This window comes from Erpetoichthys calabaricus, chromosome 4 (genome assembly GCF_900747795.2).
Source record: "Erpetoichthys calabaricus chromosome 4, fErpCal1.3, whole genome shotgun sequence".
Classification (NCBI taxonomy): Eukaryota; Metazoa; Chordata; class Cladistia; order Polypteriformes; family Polypteridae; genus Erpetoichthys; species Erpetoichthys calabaricus.
In genome coordinates, this window is record NC_041397.2 from 179,485,023 (window position 1) to 179,510,596 (window position 25,574).

A 25,574-nucleotide genomic window follows, 5' to 3' on the forward strand; every position below is an offset into this window, starting at 1 on the left:
TATATAAATATATATCCATATATATATATATACAGTATATACATACAGTTAGATGTTTCAATTTTGGCAGTCATGATAAATGTGATTTATAAACAGTAAATTGTGTAGAAATGTGCTCTGATTTTTTTTTTTTTTGGCATGCACATATTTTCACACTCAATTCCACACAAACTTTTATAAATTAAGTTACCCTGGCAGATTGTAATTTTTGAAGCCATACCAGTGGAACTGGGCTACTACTGTCAGTGGGCACTACATTCCGTTAATATGCAGGGGGGCCCAGAGCTTTGAAGAACAGTGAAGTCAGTAGAGAATGGAAGGATATGTGTCAGGAGTCCAAAAGGTGGCACCGGCATGGCCCTTCATGCTATAAGTGATATAACCCATTGTTGAAAGTTGACAACCTACAGGTTGCTAGGCCATTAATTTAGGAGCTGGATTCAAGGTTTAGAAGGACACTTGTGGCAGATATTGGAATCCAACAGGGCTGCCACAAGGGTTCCAAATGCTTTTATTTACTTTGGTAATTATTTCCCAGAAATAGTTTTTGGTTGGGGCAGAATCATCCTTTCCTGTTAGAAGCTTTGGTGTGAGGTGGAGAAGCCAGAAGGAAGAAAGAGGCAGAAGTGTGCTGGAGGAGACCTGAGATACTGTAAGGTACATTTTGGTAGGAGAGTGGAGTAGACACTTCACCGAACAAATAATGTCTTGAACACATTCCAGTTGCAGATCTTGTTTAATCGTATCTTTTGTTCCTCAACTGCCTGTACCTCAACAACATAATTGCTTACAGAAATCTATCTTTTTTCTGATGATTGGCCTCCTTGGTGTAATTTTTTTGTTCAGGGACAGCACAACAGCACCAGCATTGATTACATTATATATTTATAGAAGTAATACTGCACTTTTAAATTAAAGGTTTGTGATACAGTTTTAAACCAAAAATAGCAAAACACACAATGAAATACAGTTCAGACACTGGTAAATTCTATTAATATTCTTAGCAGGGTTCAGTCTAACTAAAGAAATGCAATACCCTGTTAACCTCTTTCCAGTGAGAGAATATCAAAAAGCATACCTAATTTTTTTCTTCAAAGCACCCCCTAGATTTCCTTTAACTGAAATAATTTTTTACTCCACATACACTAAACAAAATAAAGATTTCAAAAGTCACAACAGTTTTTGTGTTTTATTGATTAATAAATAAAAAGACAATACATTGTTACATTTAAAAAGAGGAAAATCATTATATTTTCTTAAATATATTTCATTTTAAGTGCAGCCAGTTAACCGCATTGAATAAACCCCACCACTTCACTTTGTAAAAGGGAGAAATTAAGTTTTCCGTGCGGCTACCAAGGGACTGCAGTAAATTACCCTGGTAACAGAGTTTACATTGATTCAGAAATAAGCACTTGTCCACATGTAACAATGATAACCTTTTAGTGGATATGGAAAACAAATCTGACACCCATTAAAAAGCAAATGATTTTTCTTCCTTCAAGCAAGTGAAAAAACAGTATTTACACAGAAAGTGCCATTAATAACTAATGTAATTTTTAACATAACAACTCAGTGTAAACACCTTAATAATACACCTTAAGAGATTTAGAAATGCTATGCTTTTCAAGATTAATGGCTATATTTTTGCTTATTCCAGATTAAACTGATAGCTGGTTTGTATCATAGTCATATTAAATGGCGCTTAGGTTTTGGTAGAACAAATATTCCAATTAGTAAAAAGATGAGAACTGAAAACAGATCATTATAAATTGGTAAAATACAACTATAGTTATTTCTGTAGTACTGATAAGGTAGTCGTGCGTCAATTTTGTTTATAAAAATATGGTGGCACTTATGTATGTCACACTTAACTAGAACCAACTATTAAAATTACACCAAAAATAGTAATGGAAGATAAAATTGTGTACATTTAAAGTAGCAAAAAAGAAAATGCAATTTATTAATCAATAAAACTATGAATATGAAAACTCAAATGCTCCACAAGGGTTAGCACAGTTTACTTTTCCTGTTTTTTAGCATTGTGGCTTGCCCACTTGTCTTCCTCCAGAGACAAAGAAACATTTCCATTCAGTTCTCACTTCTTTTCTCCAAATGGTCTTTCTTTCTCCCTGCAAGATGAGCATTTTTCACATCTCACCTCCCCAAGTTCCTCTGGGCTCACTTCCATGACCTTATCCCTAAGAAAAATTTCTGTGGCTCCTTGTCACAGTGCCCTCTGAAGGTCCCCATAACTACTGCATCCATGAATCATCTTCTCTTAAAAATAGTATGTGGTGTACAGATGTCTTGGGGTTCCACTATTATGGGAAGTGTGGTACCACCATTCTCATGCAGGCCCACTTTCTCAAAAACGTCTGAATTTGGTTAAATAAGGATTTCAGAATATTAGATAAACTATAAATGTAAATTAAGTATGTTCATCTTACAAATGTTGCAACTCATTTTGTTATGTTCTTACTTTAAGATCTGTTAAATAAAAATGTCTCTGAATGACAAATTTCAAAAGGAAATCTACCAAGTATGATGGTTGTTGCAGTTATTACTTTTATTATCAAAGCAACATAATTTTTAAAGGTGCTACATTATAGCATTCTTATATACTGTATAATCACTTTTTGGAAAGCTGCAAGACACTAATGAGATAGTAATCTGCCACCATTCTTGATCCAGTACTCTTATAATTTCAAATATAGTAAATCCATGCATGATATTGGTTGGCATGAGCAAAAAGGAATGCAGGAAACTTTAAGTCCAGGGGAAAGAGCGGGGGCACATTCTGAAAACTTGAAAAGGTGATATGCATAAACCCAACTCTCCAATTTTGGGGACATAACTGCTTATTAATTATCGTTAAGTGAAATGATAGAATTTAAGAAACAGTGAAACTATAAACATTCATTAATCTCTATTAATTTTTATAAAATTGTCCACATGCAGTCTAAAATAAAAGTACTACAAAGAGACTCTATTTGGGTTAAATTCAAAGAATAGGCCATCGAAATGTGATTCAGTGCCATTCTGACTTTTTTAATGTGATGTAGGTCTTTGAAATGGCATTTGTTACTTGATTTGAGAAGAAATATGAGGATGATCATATTGTAAAACTGAAAATCTTACTGGGCGGCACGGTGGCGCAGTGGGTAGCGCTGCTGCCGCGCAGTTGGGAGACCTGGGGACCTGGGTTTGCTTCCCGGGTCCTCCCTGCGTGGAGTTTGCATGTTCTCCCCGTGTCTGCGTGGGTTTCCTCCGGGCGCTCCGGTTTCCTCCCACAGTCCAAAGACATGCAGGTTAGGTGGATTGGCGATTCTAAATTGGCCCTAGTGTGTGCTTAGTGTTTGTGTGTGTCCTGCGGTGGGTTGGCACCCTGCCCGGGATTGGTTCCTGCCTTGTGCCCTGTGTTGGCTGGGATTGGCTTCAGCGGGTTGGAAAATGGATGGATGGATGAAAATCTTACATGTTTGCCCCATCTGTGGTGAAGGAGAGGCATGAACAACTGACAGACAGTTCATTTAATAAACTCTTCTCAAAAAACAGAGGATGTTTGCTGATCCTACACAACCTGGGCCCTCTACTCTTTTCTCTCTACACCACCTCTCTGGGCTCAATCATCCAGTCCCATAGTTTCACATATCAGTGTACTGACATTTCCTCCTGATAACAACATGATGTTGGCTCGAGTCTCTGTCTTACTGATATTTCAAACTGGATGAAGGATCACCATCTACAGCTCAATCTAGCAAAGTCAGACCTTCTTTTTGTCCTGACCAGTCAGTCTATTGAATTCCCCATTTCTGTACACTTCAACTCAGCTATCTTTCTTTGCTCACATTTCACTGTCTCTTGTTCATGCAGATTCACTTTGTATAAATCAAACCATATATTACTGATTATGCGGCACAATTTCTAGTCCAGGCTTTGGTCTTATCATGTCTGGATTACTGCAACTCAATACCAGCTAAAGGACCTGCATTTGCTACCAAGCCATCCGCAGATAGTTTAAAATGCAGCACCCTGTCTTGTATTCAAGCAGCCAACATGAGTGCATATCATTCCTCTCTTCAATTTACTGTATTCGCTCCGTGTAGCAGTACACATAAAGTTCAAATCTTTGATGCTTGCCTAGAGTAGTCAATAAGTCAGCAGCTGTGTATAAGGAGATACTGGTGAGGTACTAGGCTCCTTTTTGCCCATCAGATCTGCCAGTAAACAGTGTCTGGGGACGCCACCTCTGTGTGGTATCAAATCTCATTTCAAGACTCTTTTCATATGTAGCTCCTATGTGGTGGAATGAGCTGCTCACCTCCATCCAAATTTCTGACTCCCTCAATGTGTTTAAGAAGCGATTGAAATTGTTACTGTTTTGAGAATATCTGTCCAATTTTTAATGAACATTTTTTGCTCTATTTATACTCTATTCAGCTCAGACAGCTGAACTTGAAAGCATTCATCTATCTATCTATCTATCTATCTATCTATCTATCTATCTATCTATCTATCTATCTATCTATCTATCTATCTATCTATCTATCTATCTATCTATCTATCTATCTATCTATCTATCTATCTAAAAATCCAATGTATGTCTGTCTGTCTGTCTGCTTTTCACAAGAGAATTACTGAACGGATTTAGATTGGGTTTTTTTCTATAATTTGCTTGAACATTCCGGTTGATTTTGCGACTTCTCTCATCACACTAAGTATCATAGTTTGCATGCGGTACTGATTTATATGTGTGAATCTGAGAGACCAGCTGACATTTTCATCTATAGATTGTTAACATTTGACATTTTTGAGAAAGAGATCAGAGCTATGTGTATTTTACAGCAGTGGATCCCAAAGTAGGGGTCGCGACCCTCTGGGGGGTCATGAGACATTGGGGGAGGGTGGGGGGGTCGCGAGATGATTTCCAAGAAATCAAATACTTTTTAAAAACTTTTTAGAAATTAATTAATCCACCCATCTCATTAGGTGAGGTGTTTTGTTGAAATTAAACGAATGAGTAAATAACAATTTTTTAAAAAGTTATATGGTTGTTAGAGCGTTATGTTCTTTTTTGTTGTCATGCTCTTGTTTGGATAGGATATTTTGTTGAAATTAAACAAATGAGTAAATTACTATTAAAAAAAATTATATGGTTGTTAGACCATTGTGTTCTTTCGTGTTGTCATGCTCATGTTTGGATAGGCCTATTGGCGCATGTGCACCGTTGCGCGCAACATTTGTATATTTTAACCACTTCCGAGGATAGTGGGGGTCACGAGTCACTGGCACGGTTATTTTGGGGGTCGTGAGCTGAAAAGTTTGGGAACCCCTGTTTTAGAGGGTAGCTGCTGATTGCCAGAGATATCACGGCCATGTGCTTTTCTCCCCACGCTGAGGACGCTCTCCCGTCAGAGCTGAACACGATCAGATACAGTGCCAACTTTTGACATTGGAGCTTACCTACCTTCCGCTTCACCAGAATTACATTATTTATATTTTTTTATTGATTTTTAAAGTTTGTCCTGTTTCAATACTACATGGGTGGAGCTGCAGGTGACAGCTAGTATATAATATTGAGAAAGATATTTCTGCTAGTCATGCACTGTAGAATCACTTACCATTTTTTCTGGACATGAATATTCAGCCTTCCTACAAAGAAAGTATCAAGAGTTGATAACTGTAAGGACACAGACTTAAGTGGATTTATTTATCTTCTCCTATATTATATATACTGTATATAAAAAAAACATTTTTAATAGTGTGAATGTTGCATATTATATTACTTTAGGATTTTTTTTTCTACCACACAAATAGTTTTTTTTTGGAGGTTGTTTAGTGCAGAGAATATTATTTTTCTGCCATCTTATATCTGGAACAATAATGAATTTAACAAACTTTGTCTAGTTTTTACCACGTCAGCTTTTTGTTTTCTGGTGGCCACTACCGTTTCAGAACTCCACTGTTACGACGTGATGCTATGTTGCTGGAGGCATGGTTCCCAGAAATGGTGCATCGTCATGACACTTGCATGCCACTTTATAAAGTGATGCATGTCTTACAGTATCCATGATTATTCATTATTCGCAAAAGATTTTTTGACTCTCTAAATACTAGTAGTCCTCTCATTTTTAAATTAGGGGTGCATTTTGGATTAACCTATTTAGAATTCTCAGTGACAAATCTAGCTTATGTTCTGCTTCTTCTGTGCTTTCCATGGTAAATAATTACAGTATGTTACAGTGCAGCAAACATCCATAGTGGAAAACACCCCCTATTTGCAACCTCCTTCCTGGTCTTTCTCTTCCACTTTCTTTGTCCCCATCCTGAATCCTCACTTTTAGGTTTTTGCACTCAATAATGTAACAAATACAGCAGAATCATTTACTGGATGGGGAAGCAGAATGCAACCTATAGCATCAATACAATGCATCAATATCCCTTGTAGCTCTGTCCTGGCGGTACCTTAAAGATGTTTAAACTTTCTTAGGCTTATCATTTCAGGTTTTACAAAAACAGTAATTAGCATATCAGCGGATGAGTCTGCTTTACCACCTACTAGAGTAACTAAAACTGGGTGACTTAATTATTATGGGTTTGTGTGTGAAAGTTTTATTTATGATAACATAGTACCTCATTTAGTGCTGTTTCATACCCTGCATCCTATCCTAAATAAATAAAGAGAGCAGGAGAGAGAGAGAGAGAACGTGACTGAAAATAAATAGACAATAGCTGGATTAGAAATTAAACCCACATCATTGCAAATGTAATGCAGCAGTAACAGCAACTGGCTACTGCAAAATTATAAATGCTATTATTCTGTTTATTGTTATTTATAAACAATTTAGGTGGAATTTTAAATTAACCAAATGTTATTAAAATTAATTTTTTTAAAAATTATAAAAAATAAATGCATTAGCAGAAAGACTGGCATATAAATGGACAGATAATAATTCATGTTTGATATTTATTTCCATCATTAAATTCCCCAATGAAGTATAATGTTTTTATAAATGTACTAAAAGCTAATAATAAAGTACTTTAACAAACTCCTTCTTCCTCTGTAACAGTTTTTTATGAAGATACAATGGAAGTATTCAATTTATGATCCAATTTCCAGCAGTGAATATAATGCTCAAGACTCTAATATTTGATTCACGTGGGACTGGTATAACCAGAGGAGACCAGTCTTCAAAAACAGAAGGATTTTAGCCCAGGGTTGTTTCTTCTTGCCAGACTTACAGACTACTAGAATTACCAATGTGATCCAACAAGAATGCCCTTGTGCGTGAGGGTTATGCATAAGTATTAAGTACATGTTAACTAAATAATGTTTAATAGTGAATTACAGTATATTCTATATGCAATAACAAATTTTACAAATGATTTCATAAATGCTAAGAACAGGTTACAGAATGCAGTATAATGAGTGATTCTCCTTATTTGTAAGTTTCTTTATTAGGGTTCTATATACTGTATACATTTATTTACATCTAGGTGCTGCCAGCCTTTTACAGGAATTTTCTATTTCATCTTCTTTTTTATTTTTTTTTTCATAATTATTAATCAAAAAGGCTGAAGTCAAATGCCTCCATTGTAGGGAATGTTGCTTCCTCCACTGGAAACTTGAATGTGTTGGGGGCCAAGCCCACTTTCTTACATGAGGCTGCCACCAGTATAACTGATGGGTACAAATCTTCAGTCATAATCAACCCAGAAGTTCTGTGTAAATTTTTTCACTTTCCAAAATTAAACTGGAAGAAGCAATCAAAACTAGAAGGACCAAAAATGGGATCATTTTTCAGCCTACGTTTGTTTGTTAATCTTTTTTTCTTTACCATTAGATTTGAAACTTAGCATTGAAGTGTGAAGGTTCTAGAAAATTGTCTCCACCATTTGCAAAAAATAAATATGACTTTTCTAGTAATCTGTTGATCTTATTATCTTTGTATCACCTCCACATGAAGTAAACAACCACCATACTGTAGAGAAATTGACATAGACAAATTGATCTGCACCAAAGTTGGAGGTCTTGGATTTGTTTTTATTTGTCAGCTGAAGTATTTTCTTCCCTAGTCCTGAACAGGAGAAATATAATTTTTGCATTTGTAAAAAAGGTTGTACAGTATTCCAAACAAAGATTTTAGTTTAATTTCACCAATTTCATAACCATAACAAATCTGTAACTTATGAAAAGCCTTTCTTACTCTTTGCAATATGCCACATATCAAACTCATTTTGAATATTAGGATAGGTCTCTCGTATTATTTTGTGGATGGCTGCTGATCAGTATGTTAATTCCAACATCCAAATTCAGAACATGGTTCAGCCCTCTTTTGAGACCTATAGCCTCCATAGCCTCTGTAGCTTGAGTTGTGAAATTTGTTAGGTTGGCATTTAAAATTGCATTACTGTTTGTAACTCTGAGCTTTATGTTTTTTCTCATATTGAAATCTCTTCAGTTGGTTCCATTCTGCAAAAGCAGTTTCAACTTTTCAGATTTTGCATAGCTCCAGTATATATTTGGTGGTACACACAAAGCAAGCAGTTCACTCAATTTGTTTACGTCCCTTACAAAAGTGACCTTTAAGTACCATTCATCAGATGCTTTTTGGGTCTTCCACTGCACTTTCTAATTTCTACACATCTTGTCTTGAAAATGCAGGTTTGGTGTAATATTACTTGCTGACTATATGCTTTCTTACTGTATATAAAACTAGATTTTTTGGCTCTTAAAGTATATTATTTTTGCCATTTTCAATCCTTTCCTCTAATCACTTCAAATATTGTAGTTACCTTTCCGTAAATTAATTAATTCAGCTAATCAATACCTCTTTAATTCAAATCAGCTGTGGTTTTGTTGGAATTTAGCAAATATATGCAATGGCTAAGACTTCTTTGTTCTTTTTCTAGCCATCTCACAAGATATCTTTACATTTAAAAAATACAAGAAATTCTTCTAACTTTTGCATTAATGTCTATTTGTTATTATTCTAATGCTATATGGTGTTTTCACAAGCAAATAAATACTGCATTGACATTTGGTTTAAAAATTATCTTGGCTTATGACTTTTTCACAGTTCTATATGTTCTCCGACCATTGATTATTTGATGTATTATAAACCAAGATAGCTTTTGCTGTCTCTTTACTACACTACACAAACTTGGGTTTGGACCCATTATATGTGCTTGAATCAAAAGATATCCTAGCTCAGAAGTCTCTGTTCATATAAATAATATGAACATTGAATATTTAATATTAGAAGATTGAACCAGACAGGGCTGTCTGTTAATAATAACAACAATAGCAACAATAATAATAAGTTTCTTGAAATTGCTACTGAAATCTTGCCTATCTGCTTTCAGAATGATGAAATGGCACTCTTTATCACTGATCCAAATTTGTCATTGCCATTTATGATAAATCTTTTGGAAGAATAAAAGGAAAAGAAATCTTGCTCAGACTCTGTATGTCGTGCACTTATTTTCTGTTATTAACTATTAAAGATTTACTATTAATCTGGTGTCGCATCTTCAATTCTAGATATTGAACAAATGCAGGAAACCCTTTAAGGCACAGATTATACTCTTTGATGCTCCAGGGCATGATAATTGTATATTTCAACCTTCTTTAACATGAATAGTATGGAAGTCTCCAGGTATTCAGACTTTTAGTGTCCTCTATATTGATATTGTGTATGCATCCTTTGAACTACACTTCAAATATAAACCTTTAGCAAGACATTATATTTTTTATATGTACCTAAAAACTTTTTTTAATGAAACTTATTCAGTATCCCTAATCTTCCATCAGTTTCTGTGCTTGAATATGTACTAGGAACAAAAAAGGTATTGTTATATTTCTAGGCTCTAATTTAAAGTGTGCATAACAGACAAATTAGGCGACAATGGGAACTCTCAATTAATATCTCAGACAAGGAATGGAAGTCAACTATAAACACACATTCTTCTTCAATCTGTGCAAAGCGTTGGTGTAATTTATCTTTACTCTTTAATTCACATGCTTGTATCATAAGTAAAATTATCTAAAAATCATTGGTGAGAGGATAGGATAAATGTTTTGAAATGACCAAATCTCAAACCATTTTGAAGGAAAATAATTTGTTTATTTGTACGATAGCGTTAGATTTACATTTATTCCACATAATAAATGGGCTCCATAATTTTTAGCAAGACTTGAGTGCACAGTTTGTAACATGCTACTGACATTATTGATTTGGAATGGACTAAAATTTCAGAGCTCCTCTGGTAATAAACCTTCTGGAGTAAAACTAATCCTGTCTGAATAGGGCTTTAAATGCACTTTCCTCATAGTTTCCACCAGTGTTCTCAAGTATGAAATTCACTGCTCATCTGAAACATTTAGGCTGGATCAACCTGATTCCTTTTATGATTCCTTCATGAATTTGGACCACCTGGATTGGGTCCCCACACAGCTTAAGACTAAGGAGGTTTAACAGAGTAAGAGTTTCCTATATCCCCAACATTCATCTTTTTTGCTGTATTCTGCACAGTTTCTAGTGCTGCTATGTCTTTAACAATTAAGTGACTGCACAGAGTACTTCAGATGCAGTCTCACAAGCACTTTATACAGGGTGAACTTAATGTCATTAGATTTGTTAGTCAGTCATTTTCCAACCCGCTATATCCTAACACAGGGTCACAGGGGTCTGCTGGAGCCAATCCCAGCCATCACAGGGCACAAGGCCGAAACAAATCCCCGGGCAGGGTGCCAGCCCACCGCAGGGCAGACACACACACATCCACACACCGAGCACACACTAGGGACAATTTAGGATTGCCAATGTATCTAACCTGCATGTCTTTGGACTGTGGGAGGAAAACAGAGCACCTGGAGGAAACCCATGCAGACACGGGGAAGCGAACTCAGGTCTCCCTACTGCAAGGCAGCAGCACTACCACTAGATTTGTATTCAACACTTTTTACAATATTGTTGCGTCCCAGCCAGGTTGAAGTCTTTTGTTTGACTGACTGTTAGGTCCAATTGAGGGAGGGCGGAGTATAGCACGGAAGACTGACAGCGGGGTATTGATTGAGGCGGTAAAGGGGGGGGCGGTAAAGGGGGGGGCGGGACCCAGGATGGGAGGAGGGGTTGGAGAGAGTACTTAAAAAGGGGGTGTGTTTGGAGTTACGAGGTTGGCGTTCTTTTTCTTGATTGTTCAAGTAAAAACTTTTTGGTGAGACTACGTCTGTCTGTTTCTTTTTTACTTCTCTTGACGAGCCTGACGCGGAGGTCGCTACAATATAATGTAATGTTTGATTTACCTTTAAATGGCTTCTGCATATTGCTTACATGATATAAATGTTGGATCAACATAAAACCTTAAACCATTTTCACAGGCTGTCTAGTGTTTCCTACATTTTATCTATAGTTAATATTTCCTTTCCCTGTATGTAGCAATTTGTATATAATCTGATTCATTGTTCTCACATTAGCATTAAAGTCAATACACCAGAGGACACTGAGCATTACAGCTGACAAATTAAATATATATATTTTTGTGTATAATCAGTATATATGTGTATGTGTGTGTGTGTGTGTGTGCGTGTGTATGTGTATATATAAATGAGGCTGAGTTGCCTAGTTTTTGACAGTAACAGGTTATTCACAAATGAAACAGCTCAGGCATAACCCCACCTCTTCAAGTCCAGTTTTATTCTTGTTAGCATTTTCCCTTCAAAGGAAAGTGTAGCAATAGTATGTTATGCAGAACCTTTTCAGGCTCTATTGCTAGCCTGACAAATTAGAAGCTAAAGGAAGAAGTACATGGTGCATACAACTACATGGTGCTTTCCTGACACTAATGCACCTATATACTCAATGTGACAGGGGCTTCTACAAAAAAAAAAAGAAAAAAAAAGAAGGATCAGAAGAGTTAATGATCTGACCATACATCCACATCAGCTTATAACAGTTTCCTATCATAATGCCCATCATATCACATGATTACTCTCCTGTGATGTAATGACTCAGCTGTTATGTTAGTATGTGTTTCTTGTATTTTTTTCTGGGCATAATAGTTTTTTCTTTGCACTTTGCTAAGTTTTAATTGTGGTTTTTAATGTAAAATATATATTTAACTTGCAATTGGTATTGAGATTATTTATTTATTTTGTTCTAATAATATAATAATTCTCTACATTTATATAGCACTTTTCTCACTATGAAAATACCACCACACCATTTTATTTCTACTGGGTGCCACATTTTGTGATTTCATTATCACGACTCCACGGGTCGCTTTTAGGAGGCCTGTCTGCAAGTCAACATTTAAGCCACTGCCACATGTCCCACATTGTCCAAGATTATGGAAAACTGCAAAATCACTTTAGCTCTCTTTCAATTTTGTCTTGAGGCTTTGAAAATCTGGCAACATGGCAAATTCATTTTGTTTTGTCTTTGATTCTTGTTTTGTGATTTAGGACTTCATGAATAGCATTAGGTTTAAGAAAGGCAATGTACTCGAAAAAAGTGTTTTGTTTACTGTTTTAAATTAGGGGTCTCAATGTTTGTTTTCACATATTTTTCCCCTTTGTATGTCATCCCTTCTGCTCACTCATCTCCTACTCATAATCTGCTTTGCAGTACAGCACCACACATCTAGGATCCCTGGATGCAATGGGAGTTTGCCAGTAAACAAAACAAAAAAAGAAGTTTGTTTTCAGAAAGGGCAGAAAACAGTGCAAAAAACTGACAAGCAGCTGTAAGACCTGACAGACGCAACTGTATATCAAGTAGTAAGGAGGACTGCTATTAGAAGACGTTGAAGATCACTAAGCAAATCCCTGGATATCACGATGTATTTCTGATATTTCTTGACAATGTCTGTTTGAAATGTTTTTGTATACATTGTGGAAATACTCTGGTAAGTTGTATGCAAAGCTGAAAAATTTGAAACTGTCCAAAGAATGAAATCAGGAGCCTAAGGAAACTTTCATATCTTTCTAAAACTCTAAACAAAATGCTATGTAATGACAGGAATTCTTACTACGAACCTTTTAGGTTGCTTGTATATAATCATACCAAAGTCACATTTAAGATAATTAGAATGTCACCCTCACCTCTGTGTATAGTTAGAAATCATAATTATTACAACATAAATCCTTTATTTTTCATTTATAGTTTGAAGATTTATGGGGTTTATTTCTTATTTTTATATGAGATTTAGAGAAGTTTTGAAAAGTAGCCTGCATTTTCTCAGATGGCATATAATAAAAATCTAAATTACTAGTTACTGTTACTCCTCAGGTTTGGTCTGTGTGCAGCACAGCATATGGTAAAAGGTAAGACGGGCAACTATAAAGAAGTGAATTCTGATATGGTGCAAGCTTCAAAGTGAAACTCACAATTAATAAGCTTAACAGATCTGGAGTAAGAATTGAAGGACTTGAAATGGTCTACCCTTTCTTTCCATAAAAATAAAGCCTATTAAAGGGCAAATAAATCAAAAGTTTGAAGACATCTATGTTAAAATATGGTCTGTGTACCATTTTAAATATTGATTTTATACTGATGAAAAAGTATAGAATTTTACAATCTTTATTTTGCATTTATACCATAGATCTTTATTAAATATTATCATGATGCAGTTTGGAGGTCAGCAAAGCACTGAATTTCTTGAAAAAAATGTTCTGTTATATTTGCTGATAGAAAAGAAGAAGAGATTTGTTGAAGAAGAAATGTGGTCAAAGTTTATAAAAGCTGAAATAGAGAGAGAAGCACAAATATTGCAGGTAGTAAGGTTTTTGGAGAGTACCGAAAAACTATTATTTGTGTTTTTTTTCAGTTTGTTATTAACTCTGCTCAGAAGTAGTTACTGTAAAATGGAGTTTATTCTGACTCCTTTTAGGTTGTTATTCTGTTAATAAGTTTACACGACATCTCTGTCAAACTGGTTTAACTCTTGGCTTGTTATAGATGTTAAACCTTTGTATAGAGTTTTGTAGCTTTTTAGTTTACTACTAGTAAACCCGCGGCGTAACATACGCCGCATAATTATATATTGATGGGTGAACACTTGCTGAACGACACAGTTGTCCAAATGGGGTGGGTTTGTGGATACCACTGTGAATGAATGAAAAGATGGACCTCTGGAGAGAGCAACATATTATTGTCCGTGACTGAAAGCGGGATCGTCTGTGACGATGGAGGCCACGCTGGTGAAAGTTACTTCGTCGGTAGGGATAAGTTTCAGCACTTGTTCATTAAGGTGTAGCGAGTCTTCGTTGTTGACGCTTAATATAGCTTGTGTACTGAGTTGTTCCGGAGTCACAGTTGAGAAGCACTTTTTTAATGTCTTTTAAGCACAGGGAAAAAAATTAACATGTGAAACATCCTTAATGTAATAAGCCACCAAGGAAAGTAACATTGCAACAATGCACGCTACGATCCGATCGCTGTAAACAGAAGTGAAAACAAAATCGAGGCCGGTGCATTCTTTAACTGCCTTGTAGCGCAATGGTAGTGCTACTGTTTTGCAGTAAGGAGACTGTGGAATGATTTTGGGTTCACTTCCCAGTTTCTCCCTGTGTGGATAGCGCTTTGAATACTGAAAACACTGGTATATCAATGTAATGAAGTATTATTATTCTTATGCGTCCAGCGCTCTCTCTCTCGCGCGCCTGTATGCGTGTGTGTGTTGCTCGCTCTCTCTCGCTCACTGCACGTGTTCCTGCAGGCATACCAGTAAGTGAATGAAAAGATGGAACTCTGGAGAGAGCAACATACAACTGTCCGTGACTGAAAACTGGTTTTGGCAGATACATGCACATCTTTTTGAAAGTTTGGCCCTGTGCCTTATCAATTGTCATCGCAAAGGCAAATCTAACAGGAAATTGTCTTCGTGTTAAAGTAAAAGGCAAATTATCCGCGACAAACAAACTGTTTTACACGCTGCATACCAACCCGCGGCGTAGTATACGTCGCATAATCATGTTTTTTAAGCAGAGGGAAAAAATTAACATTTGCAAAATCCGTAACGCCGCTTTCAGCAAGTACAATGCACACGCGTTTAATTTGTCAGCCACTTTTTGCCAGCCATCTTTTCTGGTTTTGGCTGCTTTTGCAGGGTTACCGCTTGTGCATATTAAATCTTGAAATCCTTCGAGTAACTAATTAACTAACTAACACCCACCCACCCAGCTTGTGAGAAAAAAATGTGCCCGTTCTTTCATCATTTTGTTGCAGCCTATCAAAGACTTGCTGATCATGTTTTCTAGAGTCAATATACAGTGGAACCTCGGTTCACGACCATAATTCGTTCCAAACCTCTGGTCGTAAACCGATTTGGTCGTGAACCGAAGCAATTTCCCCCATAGGATTGTATGTAAATACAATTAATCCATTCCAGACCATACGAACTGTATGTAAATATAGTTTTTTAAAGATTTTTAAGCACAAATATAGTTAATCATTACACCATAAAATGCACAGTGTTATAGTAAAAACATTGAATAACACTGACACAAACACACAGGCTCCCTGCTCAGCTGCATGCTCTCTCTCTCTCTCTCAGCAGCATGGGAGCCTCCCCAGCCCCCCCCCCCCCTCTCTCTCTCAGCAGCACGCGAGCCCCCTCCCACTCTGTCTCTCAGAAGCACGCGAGCCCTCTCTCTCTCTGCAACATTGCAGCAATTGTATAAACACATTTTTTTTAAATGAGTTTTAAGCACAGGGGGAAAAAAACCCAGCCTTACAGTGTCCATTTTAGGACATCCTCCTCCCTCCGAAAAAACTCCATCCTTCCTACTACCTTCGACAAAATATTCCTCCTCCCTGCGAGGAATTCCCAGTCACCCCTCCTCCCTCCTCTCTCCTCCCTCCTCCGTCCACTCTCAGTTCTCCGCTGTCCGTTTTCCGCCATCCACCCTCCTATCTCCGTCATCTGCCTTCAGCTCTCCATCAAACCCCACACTCCCCCCGCCCCCTCATCGACATTTTCGTTAATGAAGTGACGTAATACTTCAGCTCCACCTTCTTCACAAGTTCATTAACCAAATTATTTGTCAATTATATTTCACAGTAAGAATTTACAGCACGACTCAAACGTGGAAACGAAAGTAAATGACGTTAATTGTTGAGTGTCTTTTAATATTGTGTAAGCATACATATTAACACGTGTGCAATTAAACGTGTGCATTTACGGTGTGATTTTTCAGGCTAAAAAGCTCGCCTTTTATTAAAAAGGTAAATGTAAACTTTTTTCATTCTGAAGGGCACAAACCACACAAAAATGTCGGTACACCAGATAAATAAGCGCAACATATTATCAGTTGTATTGTATGCTTACAATACATATAGAAATGTGTTAATCGTTAACTAATAGTATGGGATGGTGTTTTTCAACTCAGCTACAGATGCAGATGGAAACCAGAACTGCTTTGAAAAATACGAACGCCTTAGGACCGATCTGGAATAAGGTAGCACAGCGCCTTGATTTAAACGATTCCATGTCTTGGTGGGTTTGCGTTGCTTGTTGTCAATATCTTTACACCTGTTTTTAAGGCTTATTGACTGAAAGGGGCTTTCGTGAAAAAAGTTAGGGCTTTGCTACAGGATACACCCTCCACAAGTTAAGGAAGTTAAAAATAAAGGTATATATTTCTGTTTTATTTAAACCTTTTAAGTTTGTATGCGGGTGGCATGGTGGCGCAGTGAAAGGTGCCAGTTAGGAGACCCGGGTTCGCTTCCCTGCGTGGAGTCTGAATGTTCTCCCCGTGTCTGTCTGGGTTTCCTCCGGGTACTCCGGTTTCCTCCCGCAGTCCAAAGACATGCAGGTTAGGTGCATTGGCGATTCTAAATTGTCCCTGGTGTGTGGGTGTGTGTGCCCTGCGGTGAGCTGGCACCTTGCTCGTGGTTTGTTTCCTGCCTTGTGTTGGCAGGGATTGGCTCCTGTATTTAGGATATAGCGGGTTGGATAATGGATGGATGGACATTTGTATGCATAGCCCTATTTGCCCGTTTTCGTTTTTTTTTCTTTCTTCAGTAATATTTCAGCAAACCCGGAGCTTGTCAGTTCAAATCCTGGTACTGACACCACTGTGTGACCCTGAGGAAGTCACTTCACCTGCCTGTGCTGCAAAAAACAAAAGTAATGTAACAAATTGTACCTCAGATGTTGCAAGTTGCTGGAATAAAGGCATAAGTCAAATAGATAAATATGTATTATACACATAGGAACTATTCATTTATTTTCAGTTAAGTCATCTGCAGCAAACCTTTATAAATGAGGATTTCTCCTTTTTAGATAGTGCAAACTGTTTCTTCTTCATTGAGGTTTTCTCTTGGAGAGCTTTTTTCATTTCATTGAAAATTAAAGCAGCAGCTGCCAAAATATGTAGCGTTCTTATTAATCTTTCAACATTGTGTAACATAACTTTATAAAGTAACATAAAAGGTTTAAATACTGGTTATCCTTTTACAATAAAATATTACTAAAGAGATACAAAAAAAGTAAAATGCATATGAACCCGGGTCTCCTAACTGGCACCTTTCACTGCGCCACCATGCCACCCGCATACAAACTTAAAAGGTTTAAATAAAACAGAAATATATACCTTTATTTTTAACTTCCTTAACTTGTGGAGGGTGTATCCTGTAGCAAAGCCCTAACTTTTTTCACGAAAGCCCCTTTCAGTCAATAAGCCTTAAAAACAGGTGTAAAGATATTGACAACAAGCAACGCAAACCCACCAAGACATGGAATCGTTTAAATCAAGGCGCTGTGCTACCTTATTCCAGATCGGTCCTAAGGCGTTCGTATTTTTCAAAGCAGTTCTGGTTTCCATCTGCATCTGTAGCTGAGTTGAAAAACACCATCCCATACTATTAGTTAACGATTAACACATTTCTATATGTATTGTAAGCATACAATACAACTGATAATATGTTGCGCTTATTTATCTGGTGTACCGACATTTTTGCGTGGTTTGTGCCCTTCAGAATGAAAAAAGTTTGCATTTACCTTTTTAATAAAAGGCGAGCTTTTAAGCCTGAAAAATCACACCGTAAATGCACACATTTAATTGCACACGTGTTAATATGTATGCTTACACAATATTAAAAGACACTCAACAATTAACATCATTTACTTTCGTTCCCACGTTTGAGTCGTGCTGTAAATTCTTACTGTGAAATATAATTGACAAATAATTTGGTTAATGAACTTGTGAAGAAGGTGGAGCTGAAGTATTACGTCACTTCATTAACGAAAATGTCGATGAGGGGGCGGGGGGAGTGTGGGGTTTGATGGAGAGCTGAAGGCGGATGACGGAGATAGGAGGGTGGATGGCGGAAAACGGACAGCGGAGAACTGAGAGCGGACGGAGGAGGGAGGAGGGGTGACTGGGGATTCCTCGCAGGGAGGAGGAATATTTTGTCGAAGGTAGTAGGAAGGATGGAGTTTTTTCGGAGGGAGGAGGATGTCCTAAAATGGACACTGTACAGCCTGCCTGCTCAGCTGCATGCGCAAGGCTCTCTCTCTCTCAGCAGCACGCGAGCCTCCCCAGCCCCCCCCCTCTCTCTCTCTCTCTCTCAGCAGCATGCGAGCCCCCTCCCCCTCTCTCTCTCAGCAGCACGTGAGCCTCCCCAGCCCCCCCCTCTCTCTCTCTCTCTCTCTCTCAGCAGCACGCGAGCCCCCTCCCCCTCTGTCTCTCAGAAGCACGTGAGCCCTCTCTCTCTCTTTAACATTGCAGCAGTTGTATAAACACTTTTTTTTTAAAATGAGTTTTAAGCACAGGGGGAAAAAAGGAACATTTGAACAAATCCGAACATTATTTAAAAGCCAACCAAGATAGTAACATTGCAGTAGTTCACCATTTTTAATCAGGCGACTGACAGTAGTGGAGTCAGGCACAAAGAAGGTCAGCTGCTGAGAAAGCGTCTCGACTGTTGCAGGTGAGACGCTAATGAAAAAGAGGCACAAGGCTTATTGGTTTTTAAAGACTGCTTCCTTCATTGTGTTTTAACCTCAGTTTTAAAGGATTGCGCGGCTCTCTCTGTCGCGCTGCCTGTGTGTGTGCCTCTGTCTCTCTGTCGCGCTGCCTGTGTGCGCGTGGCTCTCTGTCTCTGGCGCTGCCTGTGTGTGCCTCTGTCTCTCTCTGGTGCTACCTCTGTGTGAACCAAGGTTCCACTGAGGTTGACTAATGAAAACTTAACGTGTCTCAGAGCTGCATGTGGACTGTGGCACAGACAAACAGAAATGATGGCATGTTTTCCGAGGCGTCGCGTCCGAGTTGGTGGGCGTGGCTCTTCGAGTTGTCGTCGTATCCAATGGTCTTAGAGTTGGTGGGCGTGGCTCCTTCCTGCGTGCGCCATGGGTGTCTTACTTGTCGGCGGCTTAGTGAATCCACGCCCCTTCCGGCGTGCTTTCCATGGGTGGCTACTTGTCTTCAGGCTTAGTGAATTATATATATAGATTATTGTTGTTATTGAAACTACTCCACATATTACAAGTTTGCAAGTATGGAATATTACAAAAAAGTTCATTATGTTGTAAAAGAGGAAACTGACAAAGATAAAGAGCTGGGGCACCACATTGGTGAACACTTTATAACTGAATGTTTTGCACAAAAATCACACAATAATTGCAGAGATGTCTTCTCAGACGCAAGTTTAAGTTAGAACTGGAAACAAGATGGGCAGTTTCCAGTTTATGTAGTCATGCGTCAGGAAGGGGTGGGATCGGCTGGCCGGGTGACGAAAGTGACATCAGCGATAGTGAAGTGGCTGTCAACCTTCTGTTCTGCCAAGGGAGGAGAAGAGAAGGCATTATAACACAGCAGCAACCCCTGATTTGGCAAGTAGTTACCGTCAACAAAGCCCTTAAGTTGTCTCCCATGAGCACGTGCGTGAAAATGTTAAAAGTTTCATGTTTAGACTTTGCCTTGAAGTCTAAGTCTCATTGGGATGAAGGCAGTTTCTGCAATACTCACAACAGGAGCATTATTTCTTTAATGCATTATGTACTGTAAACAAAATTTTATTTCCTGGTATAATTCAAATGGTTGATATATTTCCCATATGGTTAAAATAAGCATTATTTTTGTTTTCCTAATTTATGAAGGATTAGTACAGGACTAGAAAAAAACTCTTCACTAAAAATAATACGAAAAAATGAAATAAACAAACTCTCAACTATTACTGTAATGGGAAGTGACTTTATTGTAGCTAATTGATAATATATTAGGTCAAATGATCAACCTTTTACCCAATGTTACCTCTCTTTTTATGTGTGCTCTGAGTGTGACTCCCCCACTAGACAAATATAAGTGCATTTATGGTGAGGTAAAAAATTAATAATATACGTCCTGGGTATTCTGGGTGGGTTAACTAGATTTTGACCTTTTACTTTAATTTTAGTAACTGTTTAAGGCCACTTAGTACCTTCTTGCTGTCCTGTTCTTAGTGCATTATTGTCTGCACATGCATTCTCTGCTATATACTAAAAAGATACCTTGCTTATATTTAGAAAGTTGAAGGATTCTTGTATTTGGATTAGTGGTTGCTAAGTGTTAATTTAACTTTGACATATGCATATGCTTTGAAAATTCAGTTTGCAAGGCACTGGAAAGTCCACATGAATTCATGGTGATTTGATACTTCATTGATGTTCTGCCAGAGAAATGTTACTCGCAGAGTAGGAGGAGAATGGACCAGAAGAAAAAATGTAAATTCTGAAAGAAAACCAGAAAACCAAAATGATCAATTGCCAAGCCTAAAATGAAAACTCCAACTTGAAGCTGAAAAAGCAAAGCCAAAGCCTCTTTTGCAAGGAAACCAATATCAAGGTGTGGAAGTCAACTCACACAGACAGTCACAAAGCCACACACAAGTGCCAACAACACACGATTTATTTTCTTTCTTTTCTTTCCAGGACAGAGTGCACAAAATACCACAATAATGCAGCTCAGTCCTTCTCTTTTTCTCCTTTCTCTCTCTTCTACCACCTCGACTCCTCTCCCACAAGCGTTGTCCACCTTCCACCCGACTTTGGCTCTTAGAATGGAGTGAGGTGGCCTCCTTTATGGTGCACCCAGAAGTGCTCCAGGTGCTCTTCAATCCTCATCTGGCAACACTAACGATTGTGCTGGAAGTGCTGCAGTCCTGGGCTCCGGAACTGGTGGTGGCCACTGAGCCCAGCAGGGTTGAGCTTCCATGGCCCTGATGCAATCAAGGGGTGTTGCCCTCTCGTGTTCCGGGGGAGGTATTGCTATGAACATGTACTCTCCCCAAGTCCTTCCATCAAAAGGGTGTTCCAACTGGGCAAGGTTCCTGGCCATCTATCACAAAGGATTTATCCACGGTATTGACAGACCATGGCATTTCCCTTGTGACATTGTAGCAATCGTCCCATGACAGCGCTCATGACAAGCAAAATAGTGCTGGAAAAAAATATGAGAAAAATATTTTTGATACATTATGTAAAATTTTACTCCAAAAACCATTAATGAATTTGAATTCTACATATGTTCAAAACTCAAAATGGGTATTAAAAGAATAAGAAAAACAGCACAAATGGCACAAAAAAATTTTAAATTAAATCAACTCATAACAATTGTCAGCCTGTCGTGTTAACTCAAGCAGTCAAAGATGCTATGCATTGAATGTTCAAAAGGAAAACAAGTAATTGCCAAAGTGTTATTAACAACAGCTTAGGATCATTTTAAATTGTAACAGCAATCCATTTTTAAACACTTCCCACAATGCCAAGGTTAAGTACAAAGGTATACAATAGACCATTTTGACCTAGCTAAAATCTTAACAAAATATACAAAGATGGTTAGAAGCTCTCCAGGAGAAATAAATCAAGTTTACCAAAACCCCATTTTTTATTTATTCTTAACTTCTAATGCATAGTTTATGCTGAAGTCTTTTGTCCGGTTTTTGTGTAATTAGATAGAACTTGAATATATTACATGAAATAAATGCATATTTCAAACTAACACAACATTCTCAAACCCATTTCCAGTAATCCAGTTCTGGGTCACATGAGAATGGAACCTTTCCTGGCAGCACTTGTTCAAAGGAGGAAATAACCCTAGATAAGGCATCAGCCCATTTCAGATTTTGGATATGAATTGATTCTAACTTGCAAAGTGAAAACATTTAAATATCCATAAAATGTATTATTTATAAGTTTTGGGAAGAAACCTGCAAAGTAAAATAACTTTTAAAATGGAAAATAATTAACTTTATTATTAAACAAGTGCAGTACAGATTTAGTTATTTGGAATGGGTACATATTATAGAAAAATTAAGCTCTCATATTGAGCTCACTATGTTATATTAAAATCTTTATTAAATTTACAACCATAAAGAAAATATAGTTTTTTTTTTCATTTTAAAAAGAAGGAGAACAAAGTTAGGTGCCTTTGTAACTTGCAAAATATTAATTTTAACAAGAATACTGTATATAAGTAAAGGTTTATATTGGTGATAATCTTATTGAAATTCCTGAAGAAATAGTTGATTATAGAAAAAACATTGTATTAAAATGGGTATGAAAAAGCAAAGGTTTGGATTTCCCTGAAATGAAGTGAATGCTAAACAATAGGCAAGAATAAAAGAATGTGTTGGATATTTTACTTAGTCAGATTGATATACAATTACAAACAATACATCATCAGGGAGGCCTTGCAGTAAGGACACCAGGGTTCTCATGTTTGCTTGTCTGAATGAGTTTCCAGTGGGAGGATCGCAGAATGGGTTCCTAGCACTGACCAAAGACATGCAGGTTAAGTGAATTGGCGATGGTAATTTGGCCCTAATGTGTGTTAGGTGTGTGTGCATTTGCCCAGTGATGGACTGGCACTCTGTCTGGAGTTTGTTCCGGCCTTGTGCCCTATGATAGCTGGGATTGGCTCCAATTCCCTCACAGCCATGGTCTGGTTTAAACGGGTTAGAGAATGACATCATCAGGGAATTAAAATCTTTTCTTCAGAATTTTACAGATCGTTTTCCAGTAGCTGTATTGTCTTTATATTTAAAGTATTAAATGCGAATATCTTTAAAACTGTAAGATTTATGATATAAAGAACTTAATTGCTAAGGCGTAAAATGTATTTTGGAAATTGAGAATTAGTGGCACATCTTCTTAAAATTAATTATTATAGAATGTGGTTAATTATATAATTATATATAAAATATTAAGTATGTTACTAAACTAAATTAAAACTTGCATTCTTTTAACCGATAAATGCCACATTTTCCCACCAAAAATGAGAGAATACTCGTAAATATTTTTATTGCTTGGTTAAATGTAAGAGACAGCTTCATTTTTTTTTTCTGTTTTGTACTTTTATATGCAATTTGATACAGTTGAACACCATTCCATCTTTCAATCTCTTATAATATTTTTGGTTTTAGTGAAAGATTTATTAGAGTGGTTAAAACAATTTACAGCTGTGTTAAACTTCCATTTTGCACATTCTCAAGGTTTAACATTAATTCTAGTATCAGACAGGGTGCTCTGTTTCTCTACATGTTTTTTTTTTATTGGCAAAGGAAATTTATGTTAAAAACATCATTTACAATGTATGTGAATTTCAAATAGAATTGTTCTTAATACTAAAAAAGCAGACAGGCGATAAAATTGATTAATGACTGATTTTTAATTTTTATAATGTAAATTTTCAGGAGAATTTGGTCTTCATACTTAAAAACTGAACTTATTTCATATTAAAAGTACAATATACACTGGTGTTTCTGTACAAATCCATGTCAAATGTCTTTATATTTTTAGGACTAAGGATGCTAACCAATTATTATAAAAGTGAAATATGCTAACAGTTCTAGAAGACTGAATTTAAACATCTACCTTGCATCTGTGTCACTTTTGATAGTGAGTTTATGAGTGGAGAGACGAGCCAACTTACTGGTGGTATATACGTAGTTTAATGAGTGACTTGAAAGTAGAAGGAAAAAAGATGAATAAAGGAGTATTGGTGATGCAAGACAAAGAACATCAGAAGAGGTGTGGGTTAAGTATTTGTACATTTTTTTTCCTTCTGTGCACTTATCTGAGGTAGCCAGAAGTTTGAAGGTAAGATTGTTATACTTACCAATCATGGTGCTGAAGGGTGGAAATACATTGCATGTTGATGAGCACAAGTATGAATTTCATTGACAATGTACAATGTGACAATAATGACTCAATAAACCTATAATCCTATTAATGTAATTATAAGTGCTCTTAGGGCAGCAGTAAAACAGACAGACTATACGTGTTCGCAAAAAGGCCACTTCTTCTCCTGTGAGGTGCAAGGAGGCAGAGCACATTTTCTGAGTGGGACAGTTGGGATCATTTTGACCTTTTCAACAAAAACAGGAAGCCCTGGACCTAAGGGCACTAAAGTTAAGGGATTCAGAAACTTTATAGGTTTGAGATTTACAAAGGGACTACTGAGTCTGGATACTAAATGTGAGATGGATCAAATGCTAGCCAAGGAAGAGAGGCCATACATTTAGAGAGAGATGCCAGGGAAGCGTTTTTTTGTGATTGATGAAGTGGGAAATTTGGAAAAATTACCTTATTGGACAGAAAAACACTTGTGGAAGCATTCCCAATGTCAGGAGCTATTGCTCTTTTTATTATTCCTTTGTTCATTTCCTCCATGTTTTTGCCTTGGTGAAAAAAATCACACAAATGGTAAATGGCTCTTTATTTTGGAAGAATTATACTAGATGTGGAAAATGCCAGTAGACACTTTCGTCATTATACTGCTAAATAAATCACTGCTATTCCCTCAAAACCACATCAAAAGAAACCTTTGTGCTTTTTGAATTCTGCCTTATTGGCATCCTCTTATTGAAGCAACAATAATGGAATAATCTGTTTGTGAGATTCAGTTAATGAACCAGTTCATTTATCTGCATGGATGCTGAGCTATGCTCATCCATCCATCCATCCATTATCCAACCAGCTATATCCTAACTACAGGGTCAAGGGGGTCTGCTGGAGCCAATCCCAGCCAACACAGGGCGCAAGGCAGGAAACAAACCCCGGGCAGGGCACCAGCCCACAACATGAGCTATGCTCATATAATACTTAATTTTAGTTTACAAAATACAGTGCCATTTGTTGTACTTACTGTACCATATAACTTGATATGTCATATTACAACATGGGGTAATTTGTAACAATAATAAAATGTTTTGGTTAATATGATTTTATTGTACCTTGATTAGGTGATTGGGAGATGTGTCAAGGTTTGAAAACTTTAAATAACTAGGGGGCTTCGCCCCTGCTCGCTTCGCTCGCCAACCCCCATGTTTGATTTTCCGGATACACACTTTTAAGATTTTTTTTTCTTTGAATTGTTGCTATTTCATTAGTTTCACTTTTATTTCAGAACTTCTGTAAAAACAATATTTGTAATCTTGCGAGTCCCAATATGCTGAATCTTTTTAATGAGGTCAGGACAGGTTTCTTTGTTTGGAATTTCAGCACAGACAAAACGATCTACATCATCAGCAGTTAATAATTTTTTTTTACAAAGTAAAAAAGTAAGTAGAGTTCTGCATTGGACT